The sequence below is a fragment of the Myotis lucifugus genome, unplaced genomic scaffold, assembly GCF_000147115.1.
Source record: "Myotis lucifugus unplaced genomic scaffold, Myoluc2.0 scaffold_15, whole genome shotgun sequence".
Taxonomy (NCBI): domain Eukaryota; kingdom Metazoa; phylum Chordata; class Mammalia; order Chiroptera; family Vespertilionidae; genus Myotis; species Myotis lucifugus.
This window is the reverse complement of record NW_005871063.1, coordinates 671487-691944: the sequence shown is the minus strand read 5'-3', so window position 1 is coordinate 691944 and position 20458 is coordinate 671487. Positions and strand designations below refer to the sequence as shown.

The following is a 20458-nucleotide window of genomic DNA, read 5'->3' as shown; positions in this document are numbered from 1 at the left end:
TCTGCACCAAAGCCAAAAGAGAGAGCTATCTCTTTAATATCTGGAAACTATTGAGTTTTATGAACACCATTTCTGCAAAGCAAACTTCATTTCAATGAGTCTTTCAAAAATCTGAGGTTTTTGTTTAAGATTGCTCAACCCTCCAGCCCACAAAGACTCCTTTTCCAGAACCAACAGCACTTCTTATTTGAATCGTTTAGGATTTAGTCACAGGCTACCTCATAAAACTCTCTTATACTATTGGCATTTTTCCCATTTTGAGGCCCTTGTGGAATGAACAGCATCAACTTCATTCTGTTTTCTTCCGCCAAAGCCCATAACACAATGCTAGGCATCGAGCAAATATTAAATAAATATTTAACAAATTAATGAATTTCCCAACTCCATATTTTAGGGCTTGAATAATCTCCCCGCCCCTATCAGTCAATATTCCCAGGGAAAACTCCACAATAGAAGTGTTATCTTTAGTCACTTCGTCCAAGTAGTTCTATATCTTCTTTCCTACAGTTAGTTGGTGGACAAGAGTATGCACAGCATTTGTATTCACTAAGCTATCCTGTATAAAAGCCAGGAAACTTAACACAATGACATTTCTCCTTTATTTTCCCATTTACTCATTCAAAAAGCATGTACTGATGCGCCTGGCAATGGGAACATCCATGTTCTCTGCGTTCCAGGAACCTAACGAGTGCTTAAAAATAAAGCAAGTAATAGCAATACCCTGAAATGAGTGTTTCCAGAGCACTTTTGTTGGACACAAATAATGTTCCTTGGGTGGCTCACAGAAGACTTCAGGGAGGAGGCAGCATAGCTGAGGCTTCGGGCACTGCCCGGGAGGGATGAGCAACTAAGAAACAGCACAACAGGACAGCACAACAGGACTAACAGGTCAGAGCCTGAAACCAGGTGGCAGCTGGGAAGGCTAAGGGAAAGGTGGCTGACACCAGAGCAAAACGGGCTAAGAAATGAGCCACTTTATCCTACAGGAAGCTGCCATTTACTCCAATAGGAAGTCACTAAAGGACTATGAGCAGAAAGTGGCTGGAAGGGGCTTTTCATTTTACAAGGGGGTAATGGTGCAGAAATAGACTGGAGGAGTGAAGGAGGGGAGGTGAGAGGGGCCACTTGGGAGACTAAACAATAGTTCAGTCAAGACCCTGACCTAAAGCAGTAAAAGTAGAGATGGAAGGACAAAGGAAGTGAGAGACACTGAGGACAGTGACTTGTTGAGTGACTGGACATGAGGTCTAATGGGAAGGGAAAATCCAAGCACGACTCTGAATTCTTAGTGTGATTTGGTGAAAGGTGGGGTCACAAACTAAAGGAATGGACACAGGAAGAACAAAAGCTAGAGAAGGGAACACTATCATGAATTCAGTTTTTATACACGTGGAGTTGCAGGTATCTTCGGAACAGTCAAGTGGACACATTGGGTAGGCACCTGTCTTAAGGATCTGGAGCCCAGAAAAAGGGTCAAAAGTTCATTTGTGTCTTAGATCAGGGTTTCCACTCTACAGGAGTTAAGGAATTAATTTGAACTACTGTCATCAGCAGCTCCTTCTAATATCTATGTATTCAACAAGTACTGAGAAATAGAGCTGGGCCAGGATTCTTGTTCACCTAATTTTTTGAGGACATGCTCTCAGAGAGAAGGGGTGAGGAGGAAGGACAGGAGGATGGGGAAGAGCTGAGGAATAATGTGGCCACAGGTGAAACAAATGTACCCAATGCTAGATCCACTGCAGCAAGAGGGCCAGCCCTGTGTACGCCTGGCGGTGTTCACTGAGGCCTGGAGAGGAAGGGCTGCCATTTAGGATGGGCGCCCCCTGAGCAGGGAGCCCACTGTGTTCACCACACTAGGCTTCAGACACAATGGACACATTTTTCACAAATCTGATTCCTGCCTCAGGAATCTTTGTCTTTGCTGCTCTGTCTGCCAAGAACATTCTTCCCAGCCAACTCCTTCCCATTACTCAACTGGAACTCAGGAATCTCCATCTTAAAGTCCTGTTCAGGTTCCCCTCTTCTGTTGTTGCTCCTCCATCCCCTGCGGTGTTGCATTAGTTTGGCTTCACTATCTCAGTGACTTTTATTTATCTGTTTGTCTTCCTCCCCGAATAGATGAAAAGTGCTCAAGAGCACAGACTTCTAACTCATTTCATTTTGTTCTCCTGTGTTTCCCCAGCTCCTGGGACAGCACTCAATTCTTGTTGAATACATAGATATTAGAAGGAGCTGCTGATGACAGTAGTTCAAATTAATTTCTTAACTCCTGTAGGGTGGAAATGGAAAGGGAGCTTGAGAAATATATGGGGCAAACGTCAATGTCAATAAATATACACAACTATGCAAGAAGTTTGGCCACACAGCAAAAGTACAGAGGCTAGAAGGCACAGCTACAGGAAATTACTATCATTGTGTTCATGTCACACAGAATTCAGTCTACTGCTATTAAGAATATCTTTATTAGGGGACACTGACATGTATCTGAAAGCACACCATAAAAGAACCATAGTAGAGGTTAACAATAAAGGGTCTATCTTTAAAGAGAAGAGACAAAAAGTCTTTTGTGCAAATAGCATCTCAGTGGATAGAAAGGAAATGGCAGGAAAGAAAAATGCTGACAAAAATGCTAGAACCTGACATCGGCTTAAGTCATTTTGCAGAAAAATGAAAATTAATTTCTTGAAGTGGCTGCCTTTATGTGTGATTTTTTAAGATTCTAAAGTGTGTTATGCACTTCCCTGGCTTTTTAAATAGATTATAATAAACAAAACCTGATCTTCAATTGATGATGAGGTCAATCATGAACATTATTGACACCCACCAGGGTTTAATGGAGAGTATAGAGGGCCACTGGGCTCTGATCTCAATAACTGACATCTGTGTTTCTCTGCTTCTTTGTATGGTTATTCACCCTTTGTCATTAGGTTTTCCTTCTCCTGGCTCTAAATGTGCCTCCTCCTAACGCCAAAACACTCTTCTCAGTCTTGCCACAAGCTTCTGCAACCATCCTCACACTAGGCAAGTAGATAAACAGGCTTATCAGAAAACTCTGTGAATAGAGGGTTGAGTGAATAGATGGGTTCAAAGCAGGACTAGGAACTTTCTCCTGAGTGGAGAAACATTAGCCGAGACACCCACCGACCACAAGCTGTGCCCTACCGGCTTTGTTGTTCTTATTTGAGCAGAAAATTCTTGTTTCCTATCAACCCACCTGGAGTTATCTCAGACAAATGAAGCTGCCAGATGTCTGAGCTTCACTTCTTTAAGTAGGATATTACAGACAGGTCTTCCCCCAATACCTCCCCCTCAAAAAAACACACTTGGAAAAAAAAGAAGTAATTGAAGAAAGAGTAGAGAAAGACTATAACTGAAAAAAGAAAAAGAAACATTAAATAAGAAAAGGCTTTAAAAATTAGGAGGGAGGTAAGAATAAAGACTACTTTATGCATATAAATCTACGACAAGTCACCTATTTTATGAATTAACTTCATTAAACCTTTAAGCTTCTAAGGAAAAATATTTTATTTTGAAAAGTGATAAAATATTTCCCAAAAAGAGTCTGAGTTTCAAATTACTGTAATTCCATGTAACCTTAGCAATTTCTTTCCATTTTAAGTTGTTACGGTGAAATGTTCAATACAATTTAATTAAAAATGTTCATGATGCTTTCGAAAACCTAAACCCTAATTTTTTATAAACCCTAAAAATTTTAAATTTAATTCTTCTCCATGCATGCAAGCCATTATTTACACTCATATATTCACTCTTATATATTCACAGAAATCTTCCTCAAAAGATTTTCTCAAAACATTATGAAAGTTGCCATAACCAGTTTGGCTCAGTGGATAGAGCGTTGGCCTGTGGACTGAAGGGTCCCAGGTTCGATTCCGGTCAAGGGCATGTACCTTGGTTGCAAGCACATCCCCAGTGGGAGGTGTGCAGGAGGCGGCTGATCGATGTTTCTATCTCTCTCCCTTCCTCTCTGTAAAAAATCAATAAAATATATATTAAAAAAAATTATGAAAGTTACTAAAAATACTTTCTCAAGACACTGAAGCAGTTTGAAGTAAATGTTTGAAAGCCATTACTTAACCACAATACCAAAAATATTCATATGTCATTCACGGCATTTCATGGAAACTTTAGGATTTTCTTCTTAATTACACAACTTTGAGTGTTTTCTGGATTTTGGAGGGGGAAATTAAACAAATTTTATCAGTAAACACACACAACCCAATAAATTTATTCCTGAAAAACACTGCATTCTGTTAAACTGCACCCTAAAAACAAGAGGGCTTATGGGAAAAATAAGGTTGAGGGCAGACCATTCAAAATCCTAATGCATCCAGAACACCGATAAAAAAAAGACACTCCTACCAAACACACCCACACAGGTCACACTGTCTTCATCTCCCCCTTCCCTATAGCGCCATCCGGGGGCTTACATAGGGTAGAGGCTCTGTTTTTGTTTCTTGCCTAGGGCTGCATCCTGGCTGTGCACTGCAGAAAATATGTCCAGGAGAAAAAGTTCAGTGATGAACTTCCTCCAGGTTGGAAATTTAAAGTCCAAAGACAGAGCTATAACAGGGAACTTTAAATTATGTTAGTAAAAAGCAGCACCGAAGGTTGAGATTCATGAATCTAATAACACAAACAGGTAGATGCAGATTATAATAAAAAGGCAGGCCGTTTTTTCTTGCCTACATTTCAAAAATCTGAAATCTGACTCTTCTCCTCAATATTTCAGCCTACTCCTCTGCAGGGAACCATTTTCCTTCCCCACCCCCCACCCCCATACACAGTGTTTCCTGGTTGTGTACCCGCAATGACCCCAAGGCCTACATCTCAGCCTTTGCTTTCCCCCGTTAAATTTCTAATCCTTTTCACACAAGACTTGTATTTGCATTAAAACCTACGTTACATGGTTGGTTTCTATATATATACACATACACATTTATGCAGTTACTATTTACTCAGGTGACACATAAAATGCCTGGGCATTTCCATGGCCCTGTACAGTTTTTCCTATTCACGCCCCAGCAAAAACACAACGGGATTTTTGATGTGGCGCCATGCCCCAGGTGTGCAATGAAGCGGAAGACCCAGATGTAGAAGTGATTGTATTATGGCCACATTCTCCAAAGAACATTATCAGAGCGTTCCAAATGTGTAGCATTAACATGATCTGAGAAATGTGCATTAAATTGTAAGACTTCAGTGGCAGACAAGGAAAAAGGGTGAAAGGCAGAGAGAACAAGACGTAAGGATTTTCTCTCTTCCTGATGTCAGGATGCCAGGCAGAAGAGAGCCGACAAATCCATGACTATCCAAAAGCTTCTTAAGGAGCTAAGTCTTCTTTGAGTTAACTATCAAAAGAGGAGAGTTTTCTAGTTCAGGGTTATGAGTCAGCTTTATTGCTTTCAGGAACTTTATCCTAGCTTTGTAAAATTTCACTTAGTTAGAAAACCAGAAAAACCCCAAAGGAAGAACGCTTCCTGCCAAATAGACAAATGATAAATAATTTCAAATTTGCATTTGACTTTTTTTTTATTTGACTGATTTTTTTTTTCAGACAGAGAGAGACATCAAATGTGTTGTGTATGCATTCATTCATTGTTACCGGGTGTATGTGCCCTAACCGGGATCAAATCCACAACCTTGGCATATTACCAACTGAGTTACCTGTCCAGGGCTACATTTGACATTTTTAAATCTAGAAGTTCCCTGCCACTGATATAGTATGTACTTTAAAATATTAAAGTGAAAAGTACCCATTAAATAGTTTGCTTCCTTTGTCTTCCTCTGTACACCTAAGAAATAAAACAGGAAGCAGGACCATGGGAAAGAACGAATAACAACACTGTACATTCAACAGTAAATACTCACAATAATGAAAAGATAACTAACTCACTACTGAAGTTAAAATATGGCCCAGCTGGAGAGGCTCAGTTGGTTGGAGTATTGTCCCATGCACTGAAAGGTTGCTGGTTTGATTCCTGGTCGGGGCACATACCTGGGTTGTGGGTTCGATCCCAGCCAGGGCCTATGAAGCCAAAAGTGGGGTGGGGTTGGGGGCATTGGTCAATGTTTCTCTCTTTCTTTCTCTAACTCTCTCTCTCTCTCTCTCTCTCTCTCTCTCTCTCTCCCCCCCCCCGCCTTTTCCTCTAAGTATGTCCTCAGATGTGGATTTAAAAAATATAGGGTGTCCCCTAAAAATGTATACATGCACTTTGAATAATTATAAAGGCAGTGTTTATTTCATTTTCAAAATTGAGCTATCAGCTGTTAAAGTGTGTATACATTTTTTGGGACAATATATATATATGCTCTTATGTAATTTAATTAACTTTTATGTGGCCAATGTCTTAGTATTTGCCTTTTCAAGCTAATACTGGTACTAATTTAGATCATCCTAAAACTATATGCACATCACTCTCAAAGACCAGAAAGCAAACCAAGGTAACCATTTATCTAACGAAAAATCCCCAGATGATCAAATCACCAGCCCAGTCTCACTGGCATAAAAGAGAATGAGGTTCACTGCAAAAAATGCACGAGGAACAGGGATACTGACAGCTCTGAAGTGCTTTCACTTAATCCCACCCGCCTTTGGTATCTCGTAAAGCAGTGACAACAGCAGCACACAAATACCCTCGAATCCTCTCTGCCACTCCTTGTGGAATGTTTTTCCTGAGAGGTGATTAAAAAGACAGGTTCTGGGAACGGTTCCTCCTCCAGCAGCACCCACTGCAGTCTAGGGAGGCTGCACCCTGTGCAGGACCAGACAGAGGATCCAACTAAGCCAGTCGTTTCTGGGACTTTTCCATCCAGAACTGAGTTGCATCCCATCCTTCCAGCCCTGATGGTGGCAAAGCAGGGAGAGCATCAGCTTAGAACTGTCCAGAGTCCGTGTCTCTAGCCCTGAAGAGAAGCTGGACTGAAATCCTGAAACTACCAAGAGTGAGGGTCTAGTGATGAGGGCAAGAGACAGCACTGAAAGCACAGGGTCCCTGGTCCCGGCCCTGAGCTCCTCCCACTGCCTGGCTGCCTGACTCTCTCAAGTGTGGTTGCTCAGCCTTTGTTTCCGTCCTGCCACACTATCCTCCCCAAAAAATCCCATTTTCTCTTTAGCTACTTCAGGTTGAGTTTCAGTTCTTGTAGCCAAGAGTGCTAGTATTCATGGAAATACATGTACAAAAGGACACGGAGCTACTGTGAGGTGCTAATGCCAGAATGGGAGCTAAGTCCCCTTAATAAGTGTGGTAAGGTGTACTCAAATTCTAGGCACAGGACCTAAAGGGAAATAAACTGACTTAGCTTTACCGACGCCTTTCAACTCTAGGAAAAGGGGACTTAAGGCTGACGTTGACTTATATGATGGCAGGAAAGGATAGGTATAATAGCAGCCAAAGGTTTTTACAAAGCTTCACACAGCCATGATACATAATAACATTATAATAAACTTACACTAAATTATCACATATTAGCCCTAACTGGTTTGGCTCGGTGGATAGAGCGTCAGCCTGCGGACTCAAGGGTCCCAGGTTCGATTCCGGTCAAGGGCATGTACCTTGGTTGTGGGTACATCCCCAGTAGGGAGTGTGCAGGAGGCAGCTGACCAATGTTTCTAACTCTCTATCCTTCTCCCTTCCTCTCTGTAAAAAATCAATAAATTATCACATATTAAAATTTTTAAATCTGTTGTTATAACTTACCGGGGAAATTGTGTAACAGTCCTAAGTCATGGAGCATTACCTATTAATCAGTTATCTGTACCTGTCAGAAGCCTGAATTCTTGGACCAATTAATTTAACCAGGCATCCAAGTTGCTGTGGTAGCATGTATTCAAATTCTAGGCACAGGACCTGAAGGGAAATAAACTGACTTAGCCTTACCGACTCCCTTTATAAAGTGTTGGTGAATATCACCACCCATAAGTAGCTAAGAAATGTCGTAGGAATCATGAAAGGAAAATCAGTTTGTGACACCCACCCTGAGCTTTTAAAGGCTTCTGGTCATGAAGGAAAGAGAGTTATTAAAAATTAAAGAAATGGATTTTGGAAAAAGCCACAAGGTACACGAGGAACTTATGGAATATGTAAAGAAAGTGCTAAGGAGACATTATAAAGTAAACTACATTTCTGTATTTCATTACTAAAGGATTTTTGTCATGTTCTATTCATCTGCCAACAATTTATTATCCTTTGTATTAAGTACTATAGGGAGTATAAAGATGAATGAGACACAACTGATGTTCTCAAGGATACTTATACAAATAAATATAATACAAGAAATAATTGCCATAGAAGAAGTAAATGAAAATACTATAGGAGTTCAGAAGAAGAAGGGCCTCAAAATGATGGATCAAGCAAAATTGGCAGATTTTCACTTTAGGTAATCAAATTCTGAATACTAGAGTCACAAAGAATTCAATAGGTAAGATGTTGGGGGGATGTACTAGTATATCCAAAGACTCGCAATGATTACTCTCAGCACAAGAATTGTTATCTGTATCTGGATGTAATTTGATAATTTAACAAAGAACTTTTGTAATATCATAGAAGCCCAGCCTAGAAGAGCTGAACAATTTCCGTGATTTGAACCCTCTTGAACAATGGTTCTTTTCTGGTGGAAGGATTATTTGGATGGACTCCAGGGACTCCAAGTACACTGCCTGCCCATATGGTTCAAAGATGTGTTTCTTCCTACTAATTATCCTGGATGCAGACAACCAAACTCCTTTTCTGTATTCCTTAAGGAAAACTGAGCTTTGGGGACTGTTGCAACAGCTAGTCATGGGGCACTTGAAGGGCATCTTTCCCTCATTCCTCTCCCCGATACTGATTCTAATTTAGGAAAGATGGGGTTTGACTTATCACAAAACAAAGGCCAATTGAATAGCTTCGTTTTATGAATCCTCCTCTGAAGCACCAGATTCCCTCAATAGTCATTGTTCCTCCTAATCAATCAAGGAAGATTCAGTTCACACAAAAAGTTCACATAAAAACTAAATCATGCTCCTGACTGAGCCCATCATGGCCAGTTCCTTCTGTGGCCATGCAGTAACTACAGCACCCACCGGACCACCTGACTTTTTGGACCACAACCCGGCGCAGGTCCACCTTGGTTCAGACAGTTCCTCTCCACCCCCCAAGGTTCTTTAACTCAGAACTCTAAGGGATGAAACAGGTTTGAAAAGGAAAAAAGAAACAACATAATGGGTGAAACCATATAAGCAGGTACACAGAAGTACTAACTTCAATGTAAGTTCAGATGCAGAACAACTGGATGGAGAACAACATGAGCTCAAGAATTAGACAAACCTGGGTTCCCAATCTGGGCCTTCAGCAAGATAGCTAACTTAAGAGAATAAAATAAAGGGGTGGGCAAAAGTGAAACAGTTTATTCTTGTATAATTTTTAATTATTGTATTATTTATTGGTATTACAACTCTATACCTACTTTTACCCACCCCTGTAATAATAACAATAATAGTTCATATACTTTAGAGGGTTGCTGTGAGGCTAAATGGTACATAAACTGCTGAGAACAGTATTCAGTAAATCAAAGGCTTTTACACCCCAGAGATAAGCGGAATGTATATTTAGAGGTGACTGGGCACACTGAGCCCTTAGGCTCCACAAACACCCCTTTATCCTGGGGCTCGTACTTCTGCATGAGGTCTAATGCTCCACCCCCCATTTGAAGTCTCTTGCCTCAAATCAGCCTGGACACTTCCTTCTGTATCAGCCATGGGCTGTCAGGCTCATTTTCTCAGTCGTTCCTTAAGTCGATCAGTTCCTATTAATTTGATTCTTCTTTGGTATCTATATTTCTGTTTTTATTGCCATTGCACTTTGCTTTTGCACCATTCCATGAAATTCAGCCACTTTTTAAAAAAATATATTTTATTGATTTTTTACAGAGAGGAAGGGAGAGAGATAGAGAGTTAGAAACATCGATGAGAGAGAAACATCGATCAGCTGCCTCCTGCACATCTCCTACCGGGGATGTGCCCGCAACCCAGGTACATGCCCTTGACCGGAATCGAACCTGGGACCTTTCAGTCCGCAAGCTGACGCTCTATCCACTGAGCCAAACCGGTTTCGGCAATTCAGCCACTTTTTAAAAAAAAGATATTTTATTGACTTTTAGAGAAAGAGGAAGGGAGAGGGAAAGAGAGAAATCAATGTGAGAGCAAAACAAACTGAAAGCCTCCTGCACAGGATGACACCCAACCAACTGAGCTATACTGGCCAGGCATGGTAACCATATATTTGTGTGTACAATTAATTTTAAGTAAAACTAACACAGCCCCACCTATAAGAACAAACATCAAGTAGCATGTACCAGCTACTTTTCTTCAAGTATTTAAGTACTTTTAAATTTTTCTAACAATAGACATGTCCATGCAACACTTCTTTTTATTGGGAAAATGTTTGATTCTTTTAATTCCATTTAGGTATTCTAAAAGAATTAGAATACTATAACTGTCACCAATTTTGCTCATAGAAGCCTTCTCTAGAATTTTTATTCTAAAATTACTTCTAGGTTTTTAGAAAATCTCGCACAATGCAATTCAGCTTTCTATCAGTTCAAAGACACTTACATCTGAGAAATTAAAAGAAAAATGCACATTGTAAATGCACTAAAATCTGATACTTTATAAAAAGATTTTTAACACCATAGAGAATGTAAAAAGCTCTATATCTTTCAATTACAATTTTCTCATGTTTATAGGGACTGTAAATATTAGAGCTAAGGATTGCTTTAGGCTCAGCACATCTTCCTGTTTAACAAAAAAGAGGGTGGGGAATAACACTGTCAGTATTTCCAAAGTTATCTTCCACCTTAAACTCCCTTGATCCCTCAACCCTGCCAACTATAGCTTTGCTGCTATGGTTCCCTTTATAACAAAATTCCTCAAAACATAGTTTATCCCAATTGCCTCCACTACCTCTCCTCACTTTTTTGGGGGGGGAGAGGGGGGAGGTAAAGTACTGAGGTATAATACAATATTGTATTCATTTTAAATTTACAACATAATGACTTGATATATGTATGTATTGTGAAATGATTACTACACATTGATCTTAGCAATGATTTTTTGAGACCAAAGGCAAACACTGCCTTTCATTCTTCAACTCCTTTTATTCTATTTTTATTTTATTTTTAAGAATAGTTTATTGATTTCTTTAGACAGAAAGAGAGAAGAGAGAAACATTGATGTGAGAGCATAATATCAATCACCTGCCTTCTGCAGGACCCCTACTGGGGGCTGAGCCCACAACCTGAGCATGTGCCCTGACTGGGTATCAAACCAGCAACCTCTTGGTGCACAGGACGACACCCAACCAACTGAGTCATACTGGCCAGGACAATTCTTCAACTCATTTTAATCAGGCCTCTATCCTCCCCACTCCACCACAGTCAGCAATGGCCTTCACAATGCCAATCCCAGTGTGCAATTCCCAGACCTCACCTGGACCACTCAGCAGCAATTGACACAATTGATCACCTCCTCCATTCTGAAACTCTTTCTCCTCACTTGGGCTCCACAGCTTGCTTTCTTCCTACCTTACTACCTCTGCCTTCTCAGTCTCCTACTGGAGGTTTCTCTTCTTCCCAAACTCTAAAGATGGGGGTCTCCCAAGACTGGGACCTTGGACCTCTTTTCATCTCTGTCTACACTCTTTCCTTAGGTGATCTTATTAAATGCCATCAATAAACTGAGGGTCTCCAAATTTATAGCTCCAGGCCCTACCTTTCCCTTATCCCACTACATATCCCACTATATGTGACAATTCCTTTCACATATAGAATATGAATCTCAAAGCTGACAAGTCCAAAACCAAATTCCTGGTTCCATACCCTCCCAATGCTGTGCCCCAGCCCAATATTCTCTAGCTCAATAAATGGCCCAGCCATGAACACACTTGATTTCTCTAGTAAAAAAACTTGAGGATCCTTGATTGTTCTCTTGATATTCTACATCCAATCCAGCAACTAGTTTTCTTGACTCTACTTTCAGAATGTATTTCAAATCGAACCACTTCTCAGACCTTCATGCTTCCATCCTAGTCCATCTCCATGATGATCATTATAGCCTTCTATCTTGTCTTTTTGCTGCTACTTTCTTCTCCCTGCTCCAATCTATGCACAGCAGCCAGGATTTTAAAAACTATCACTGTCCTCAAAATCTTGAAGTTATGACTTAGAATGAAATGCTACTTTCTAACCATGACCTTCTCACCAGTCCCCTTGTCACTGTCCTCCAGCCACCCTGAGCTCCTTCCTGGTTCTTGAGAACATTAAGCCCCTCTGTAACTCAAGGCCACTACGCTCTCTTCCTCCAGATATTCCCACAGTTTGCTCCCTCCCTTCTCTTGAGATCTACACTCAAACATCACCTTCTCAGAAATAGGCTCCCTGACCATTTTATCAATACTCCTCATGTCTCTCTTTCCCCTTTCCTTGCTTTGATTTGCATTCCTTACACTTCTCGACCATTATATTATATTTCTGTTTATCTGTCTGTCATCCCCACTAAAGTAAAAGCTCCACCCTAGTCGGGTTCTCAGTGGTTAGAGCGTCAACCCACAGACTGAAGGATTTCTAGTTCAATTCCAGTCAGGCGTATGTACCTAGGTTGCAGGCTCGATCCCCAGCCCCGGTTGGGGCACATGCAGGAGGCAACCAATCGATGTGTCTCTCTCACATTGATGTTTTTCTCTCTGTGTGTCTCTTCCCCTCCCTTCCACTCTCTCTAAAAAATCAATGGAGCCCTAGCCAGTTTGGCTAAGTGGCTAGAGCATCGACCTGCGGACTAAAGGGTCCCAGGTTCGACTCCAGTCAAGGGCACATGCCCGGGTTATGGGCTCAATCCCTAGTGGGGGCATGCAGGAGGCAGCCAATCAATGATTCTCTCTCATCACTGATGTTTCTATCTCTCTCTCTCCCTCTTCCTTCCTCTCTGAAATCAATAAAAATATATTTTAAAAATTAAAAATTAAATAAAAATCAATGGAAAAAATATCCTTGGGTGAAGATTTACCAAAAAAAAAAAAAAAGTTCCATGGTAGCAGAAATTTCTCTCTTCTCACTCTTCAATCTCCAGGGCCCAGAATAGGGCCCGGCAAATGGCAGGTGCTCAATAAATATTTGTTGAATAAATGCATGAATGAGTCATTTCTAAACTCTTACTCTTTGCTTACTGGAATAGAGAATAGATATTTCAATTGTTTATTACTTTAATACATATGGTATAATGCCAAAAGAAGTCATTAAATATTTTTCAAGTTCTATTTTTAGAGCACCATAATGTTAGCGAGGTTATTTTTAGACACAAAGAGCAGTACGGGTATAACAAAGAGGCAGGAAATAGTAGAACATCTTTTGGGGAATATAGGTAGTTCCCTACAGCAGATCTGGGAAAGTTGTGGGAGAAGGAAGCAGGGCAGGTGAAAGGTGAGGCCTGGAATTAACGCTGAAATCAGATGATGGGCAACTATGAAGGGCCTTGCGAGCAAGAAAAGTTTTAGGTTAGTCTTGTAAACGAGGAGTCGTAAGCGAGAAAATAGCAATCAGAATTTCATTTGGGGAAACTTATTCTGGTCACATAAGATTATATAACCCATGTAATCATGTCTGTTCTTAGTTAAGTAGTAACTTAGCTGCTTGAGGTCTGCATAGAAATAAGACATGCCATATAAGTCTTAGTGATTATTTCACCCGTCATTCATACCTGAAAGGTATTCAGTTTCTTGCTCACAAAACTTTAATTTTCCAATGCAACATTTTCTCAGCAGGTTCCTATTTGAATATTTTCAACTTTTAATCAATTAGCTCTTCAATTCAAGAACATTTACATGATAGTCTTTAATTAATGCTCACAGATTCTAGTGTATGAACAGTGAATCAGTTAACTCACTAATAACACTAAATATTAATACCACATTGGATAGGGAAATATTCAACAAGATGTTTCAGTTATTCTTTTTTTAATTAGTAAAAAACTGGCATCTGATCATTCAAATACCCAAATAGCCTAGAGTTTATCCAATACAAGTTTCCAATTAAAATAAAAGAGTTTAGTGAGTCTAAACAAGGGGCATATAAAAAGTCCTATATTTACAAGGTTAAAACAGTATGTTTGATTTTACAGAATACTAAATTTCTTTTTTAATTAAAGGCCTTTCAATTAACATTAAATGGTTTGTTTTCATTGGTGTCATTTTATTTTTTTATTTTAGAGACAGAGAAAGGGAGAGGGATAGAAAGATAGAAACATCAATGAGAAACAGTGATTGGCTGCCTCCTGTACGCCCCCTACTAGAGGATCAAGCTGAAACCTGGGCATGTGCCCTGACTGGAAATCGAACTGGTGACCTCTCAGTTCATGGATCTATGATCAACCATTGAGCCACATTTGCCGGGCTTCATTGGTTTTTAAAACATCATTGTTTGCCATCTGTTCCATTTGCTTTCTCTGTATCCTTAGAGTCTACTCTCAACATCTCATTTGACAGTTACTTCCTCTTTGACTGCTTTAAAATACATATGGAAACCCTATTACATGTCCAAGCACTAAAGTGCAAAAATGAAAAGAGCTCCACCCTGAAGCAGATCCTGATGACAGTGATCCATTCTTCCTTCCTTCCCAACCCTTAGGCATCCACCACGGTGTGGACTATCCCTTTAACATATATGACCCACCTCCATCTTCTTTTATCACCTTAGGCACATGATTTAATTCCAATGACACTGGATCTTCCTCCAGGACCTTTCTTACGTTAGCATCTTTATGCTATAAACAAAATAACTCCGATAAATGAACAATGGTATGCTATCCGAGCAGCTTCTACAACTCCTCTGCTCAGAAAGCAGGTTTATAATTAATACCAAGTCAGGCAAGATCTCAAAAGGGAATCAGTAAGAAGAATGAAAAAGGGAGGGGACCCAAAGTCAATGATCAAGTAGATGCTCTCTCACTGGCACTTCTTCCTGTGTGCCTGAGACAGCCAACAGCCTGACTCTAGGGACACAGAGCAACACAGCAGCTATCCTGTAGCACAAAGGAGTCCAATTTGTGCTCTCCTGATCCACTTCCCTTATGAGCTTTTCCTGACAGTTCCCAACAACACAACTATGAGTGTATGGGGTTACAGAAAAAACTAAAAAAAAAAAAAAAAAAAGGCATATGCACCAGTTATTCATTACAGAGACTCGAGTTCCAGGAGAAGGGGGAAACCTCGGAAGATGCTGTCCCAGGGGGCACTTACAGAATGGGTGCTAATCCCGGCCGTGTTCTCCACATCTGTGTAGGAAGGCATCGCAGACCAGGGTCTACTCCAGGGCTCACCACCAGCTTATATAACTTACACAACTTCTGTTCAATAAATATTTAACTATGAAGGAGTGCAGGTGTTTAAAATTTTAAAAACGACCTCTAGACATCCACGTTAATATTTACATTCTACAGAAGTCATCATATTTTTAATACCTTTGGGAAGAATACACAGAGCAACCATTTGTACAAATGTACAAAACCTAAAATATTTCTTATGAGAGCATGAAAAGGAAGCCTGGAATTTCACACACAGGCTAAATGATCTATTCTTCCATTCACGTGCTTCACATTTTTATGCACCTTTTCCTAGTACACCCCACAAGCTACAGAACCCTGCTGGCAAAAACACTGGTCTCCGGGGAGAACTTTTTCTAACTTGACAGAAGCAATGCTTTGAATTTCAAGCAGTATTCCTTTCTCATCATAACAGTGCAGTGACCTCTATGCAAAATATAATGAAAAATGCAAGTCGATGCTATATGGTAGAAAATGAAACCTGGGTTTATGTCTACAAAGATGTCAGATGAATAACTGTAGAGTTCACACAACTGAAACAAAGAAAATATAAAATAACCCTATTCATGTAGGAACCCCGCCTGATGGTGATATCTCCCAAGGGAGACCCAGATCCTACTGAAAGCCAATTCTGGCTACAAGCCTTCTTCACCAATTTCCTGTCAAAACAGTTTTACAGAAATGCTGGTGGAGTCAAAAGAAGATAAAAATTTCTAGTACCTACCCTCTACTTGCTAAAACATTTCAGTATCATTTACAACCCACAGTAAACTCAGGAATTATTTCAATGAAAAGGGCATCAGACTGAGATTCAGAAAGAACAAGTCCACTCTCATCTGTTAAATTCACGGACAGGATTCTAGAAATACTTACCGATTGGACTAAAGAGCTGTATCATCATGCGTAGCAGGTCTCAAGATCATTAATTTTCTTCATAAAACTAACCAATGTAACAATAAAGAGTGCGTGACTGCATGATCTAAGATGTAGCAAGGAAGCACAACCCTCTGTCCCTTTCTCCAAGTCTGTGAATGGGAGCCGGTAAAAGCTACTAGTAAAAATAACCGCCTGGAGCTTAAGCCTAAGGAGAGAATCTCCTCCTGCAACTAGGAGAAGGATCATCTTTACCCTGAAGCTGAGGAACATTGAAAGGGACTTAGCAGTGAGGGGCACAGTCACATCTGAGTTTTAAAAAGATCATTAGTAAGAATTTTGAGGATGGATTTTAGGGGTCTAAAATGAGCTGCTGATGCCCTGGCCAGTGTGGCTCAGTTGGTTGGGCTTCATCCCGTGTATCCAGAGGTTGGTGGTTCAATTCCCAGTCAGGTCAATTCCCAGTCAGGGCTCAAGTGTATCTTTAAAACAATTCCATATGTAAAATGCATATATTTCTCAAATTGGAGCATAGCTAATTTTCCTTTACTTTGTATACCTTTAAGCATAATACACATGTTCTATGGGATTATATGGAGAAACCTACACCTTTCCCCTCAGACTCAGCACATCTGCAACGAAACTTCTGCCCCACAACAATCCTGAAATAGACTTCTCCAACAGTCTTGCCCCATGTCAGTTCATGCTAATTCCATCATTCAAGTTATTCAGGCCTGAAGACTTAAGGAGTCTAATTTGATATCCAAGCTGTGAGCAAATCCTGTTAACTCTACCTTCAAAGGAAATCAGGACTCCAACCGCTTGTCAATGTCTCCAGAGCAGCCACCCCCGTTGGATGGTGACCTGATCCACCATCACCTCACGACTGCAGGAGCCTCTCACCTGGTGTCCTGCGGCTTGCTACTGTTTAGTCTCAGGATAGCTGATGGGGCGATTCTTTTAAAATAGAAGCCAAATCTCCTTACTCTGCTCAAAAAAATCCAATGGTTTCCCATTTCATTAAGAGTAAGCCAATCTGACAGGAGCCTATAAGGGCCTATAAAATGTTGCTTATGTTTTTTACCTCATTCCTACTACTCTCCCCTTTGTTCACTCTGTTCCACCCACATCTTTTGTTCCCCCACCTAAAATATACTTCCCCCATGCAGCCTCACGGCTCACTCCCTCGTGGCTTTCAAGTCTATACTTAAAAGTCACATTTTCTGTGAAGTCTTCTCTGACCATTCTATTTAAAATTGCAAACTTTCCTGTATATTCCCTTGCTTTATTTTTCCCCAGAGTATCTGTCACCACCAGACAAAGTTTATCTAGGTGTTTATCACCTGCCTCTCCTACCAATTAAGTCCCATGATGGCAGATATTGTGAAGTGATTCCTATCTGCAATCACCAAATTGCATGTGACCCACTAGAAAGTACATCAGAGTTTTAAAAAATATATATTTTCAAGTAATTATTACCAAGAATAAACATAAACTAGAAAATCACAATAAACTTACAGGCTTTTTATAGTTTTGCTTTTTATTTGCTTACTTTCTCTAGTTATCTTTGTCAAAATAAGTCTTTACAAATATTTATTTTAATGCATCTTTTTTATGCTCTTTAATATACCTAGATGCAAATATGGTTCTCTTACAACCTAATAAAAATTCTATACGCTTGCCATATGTCAATTTTTTAATTCCATGTTAATTTCATTTTAAAGTAATGTATGTGATCACTACTAAAATGACAAACAGCTAAAGGATTATTTATTCTGTGGCTAGAGAACGCCATCTGGCTCACTGTGAGAGCAACCACACTATCATACTGAATATTTATAAATGCAATATTTAGTGTTTCCAAAAAACTTTCCTTCTGAGATAAAATAAGTTGTAGTATTTTATTCAATTCATTTAATAAGCAACTTCTAAAGAAAATTACAGACATAGCAAAGGAAGTTAATACAAATAATAAGAACACTAGGTAGTTTTAAGCATTTTACATGAATTGCCATATTTTATCTGTACAACAATCCTTTGAGGTAGGTAGATACTACTGTCATTCCCATTTTACAGATGGGGAAACTAGAGCACTGAAAAAAATAAGCCACTTAATGGGAATTCTAGTAGAGCTAAAATATAAATTGGAGCACACCCTATTCTGGAGCCAGGTGGTCTGGCTCCAGATCCCACACACTTAAGTATTACACTTCCTGCTTCTACTAATAGGAAGCAATTCCACCTTGCATGCCTTTCAGAGCATTAAATATAGGGTGAGATGTGCCTTAGAGCAGTGGTCAGCAACCAGTGGTCAGCGGACCACTGGTGGTCCGTGAGGTCCGAAAGGTTGGCGACCGCTGCCTTAGAGGGCTTACAGTGTAAGATGTGGGCCCTTAATGTTGTGGTACATCACTTTATTAAAAATTAAGATTCTCAGATTCTTCTAATGCAGTTTCATATGTATCCATTAAAAAAGTACATTAACTTTAGAAATTTTAAATAAAAACTAAAAATGTAGGTTTGGGCATCAGTAAAGCAGTTACACTATGTAAGCCCCTTATATCAATCACAAATTCTGAAATTCTATAAACATTTTCTCAAAAAAGACAAAAAGTTTATCTTCTTATTAGGTCATCAAAGAATGATTTCCAAGTAATGTGCAATTTATTAGGAACTTTCAAATTCTTCCATCCATTCAGCAATGATCAAGTATCTAGAATCCACCTGGGGAGGGATCCAAACATAGATAAGATGTATTTCATGTCTTGAAAGAAATTGGAGCAAATTCCATAGGTTTTCCAATATTGAGTTGCGGGGGGAGGGGGGGCAGTAGGGGAGGATATGGGGTAATAAAATGGTGATGGACACAGACATGACTTGGGTATTGCGTACAGACGATGTGTTGTGGAGATGTGCACCTGCAACCTGTACAATTTTGTTAACTAGCGTCACCAAAGTAAATTCAATAAAAAGGGGGAGGATGACAAATACTACTTTGAGGTAAAAATTTCCTAAGTTATGAAAACTCAATTTATGAATACTGAATCTACAAGACTAGTCTGTCGCCAAAAACCATGAATTTGCTAGTCTTCCCTAAGGAAGACTTCTTTCTAGTCAGCAACTAAACTATGTTGAGTTAACAGTTCCCCTGGGGGCCAGTATGGAAAGATCTGAATTGGGAAAATGCCTTGAACATTTCTCTAATTCAAGAGAGACCAAGGACTCACAGACCACAGCTCACTTAATCATTTATTTTCATTCCTGCATACCCTCCCATTTTAATCCTTTTCTTTCATTCTCTGTCACTCTTGCTCAACAAATTAACTACCCACACCCAACCTCCCTAAACAGCCGTTCAGTCCATATTCAAAACAACAATTGATCCCTGGGATAATAAAAATAAAGGCAGTGTCTAATCTGTACAGTACAATTTTTATAAACCATAAATTTGATGTTAAATTAGTCTTAAAACCAGCATAATTATTTTCTATGGCTCCTGAAAGTAACCACAAGTCCCTTTAAGAATTCCAAAGCCTCATCCTGGCCTGGTAGCTCAGTTGGTTAGAGCACTGTCCCAACATACCAAGGTTTAGGAATGACTCCTGGTCAGGATAGATAAAAGATCAACCAATGAATGCATAAATAAATGGAAGAACAAATCTCTCTCTCCCTTCCTCTCTCTCTAAAATAAATAAATGAATTTTTTTAAAAGAACTCCATAGTCTCCTATATGTTCAACCACATTTAGCCATATTTGCTTTTCCTGAGGATCAAGATAATACTATAGAGATTTGAAGATGGCGGCATAGATAAATGACTACACTCGCCGCCTCCAACAACCACATCAAAATTACAACTAAAATACAGAATAACCATCATCCAGAACCACTGGAAAGCTGGCTGAATGGAAGTCTTTCAACTAGAGAAGTAAATAGGAAAGCACACTTAGCCTGGTACAAGGTGTGGAAGCATGGAATGGGCTCTTCCGGCACCCACGTGTGCCGTTTTTTTAATCGGAAGGGAAATCGTCTCTGCAGAGGCCACCCAGAGGAGCAAGGGGTCCTAGCCCCATACCAGACCCCCAGCCCAGGGTTCCAGAGCTGGAGAAAGAAGTCCCTAAGAGCAGTAAGAACTATGGGCTGTAAAAACCAGTGTGGATTGGGGCTCAGTGACACAGAGGCTGCTGGAGACCCAACTGTCCTCTTAAAAGGCTGG

General features: G+C 40.0%; 1 protein-coding gene across 1 annotated transcript in view; it reads right to left on the bottom strand.

Annotated features, from left to right (window-relative positions):
* Positions 1 to 20458, bottom strand: part of CDK14 (cyclin dependent kinase 14) — a 513373-nt gene that overhangs the window by 405819 nt on the left and 87096 nt on the right. The window lies entirely within an intron of this gene.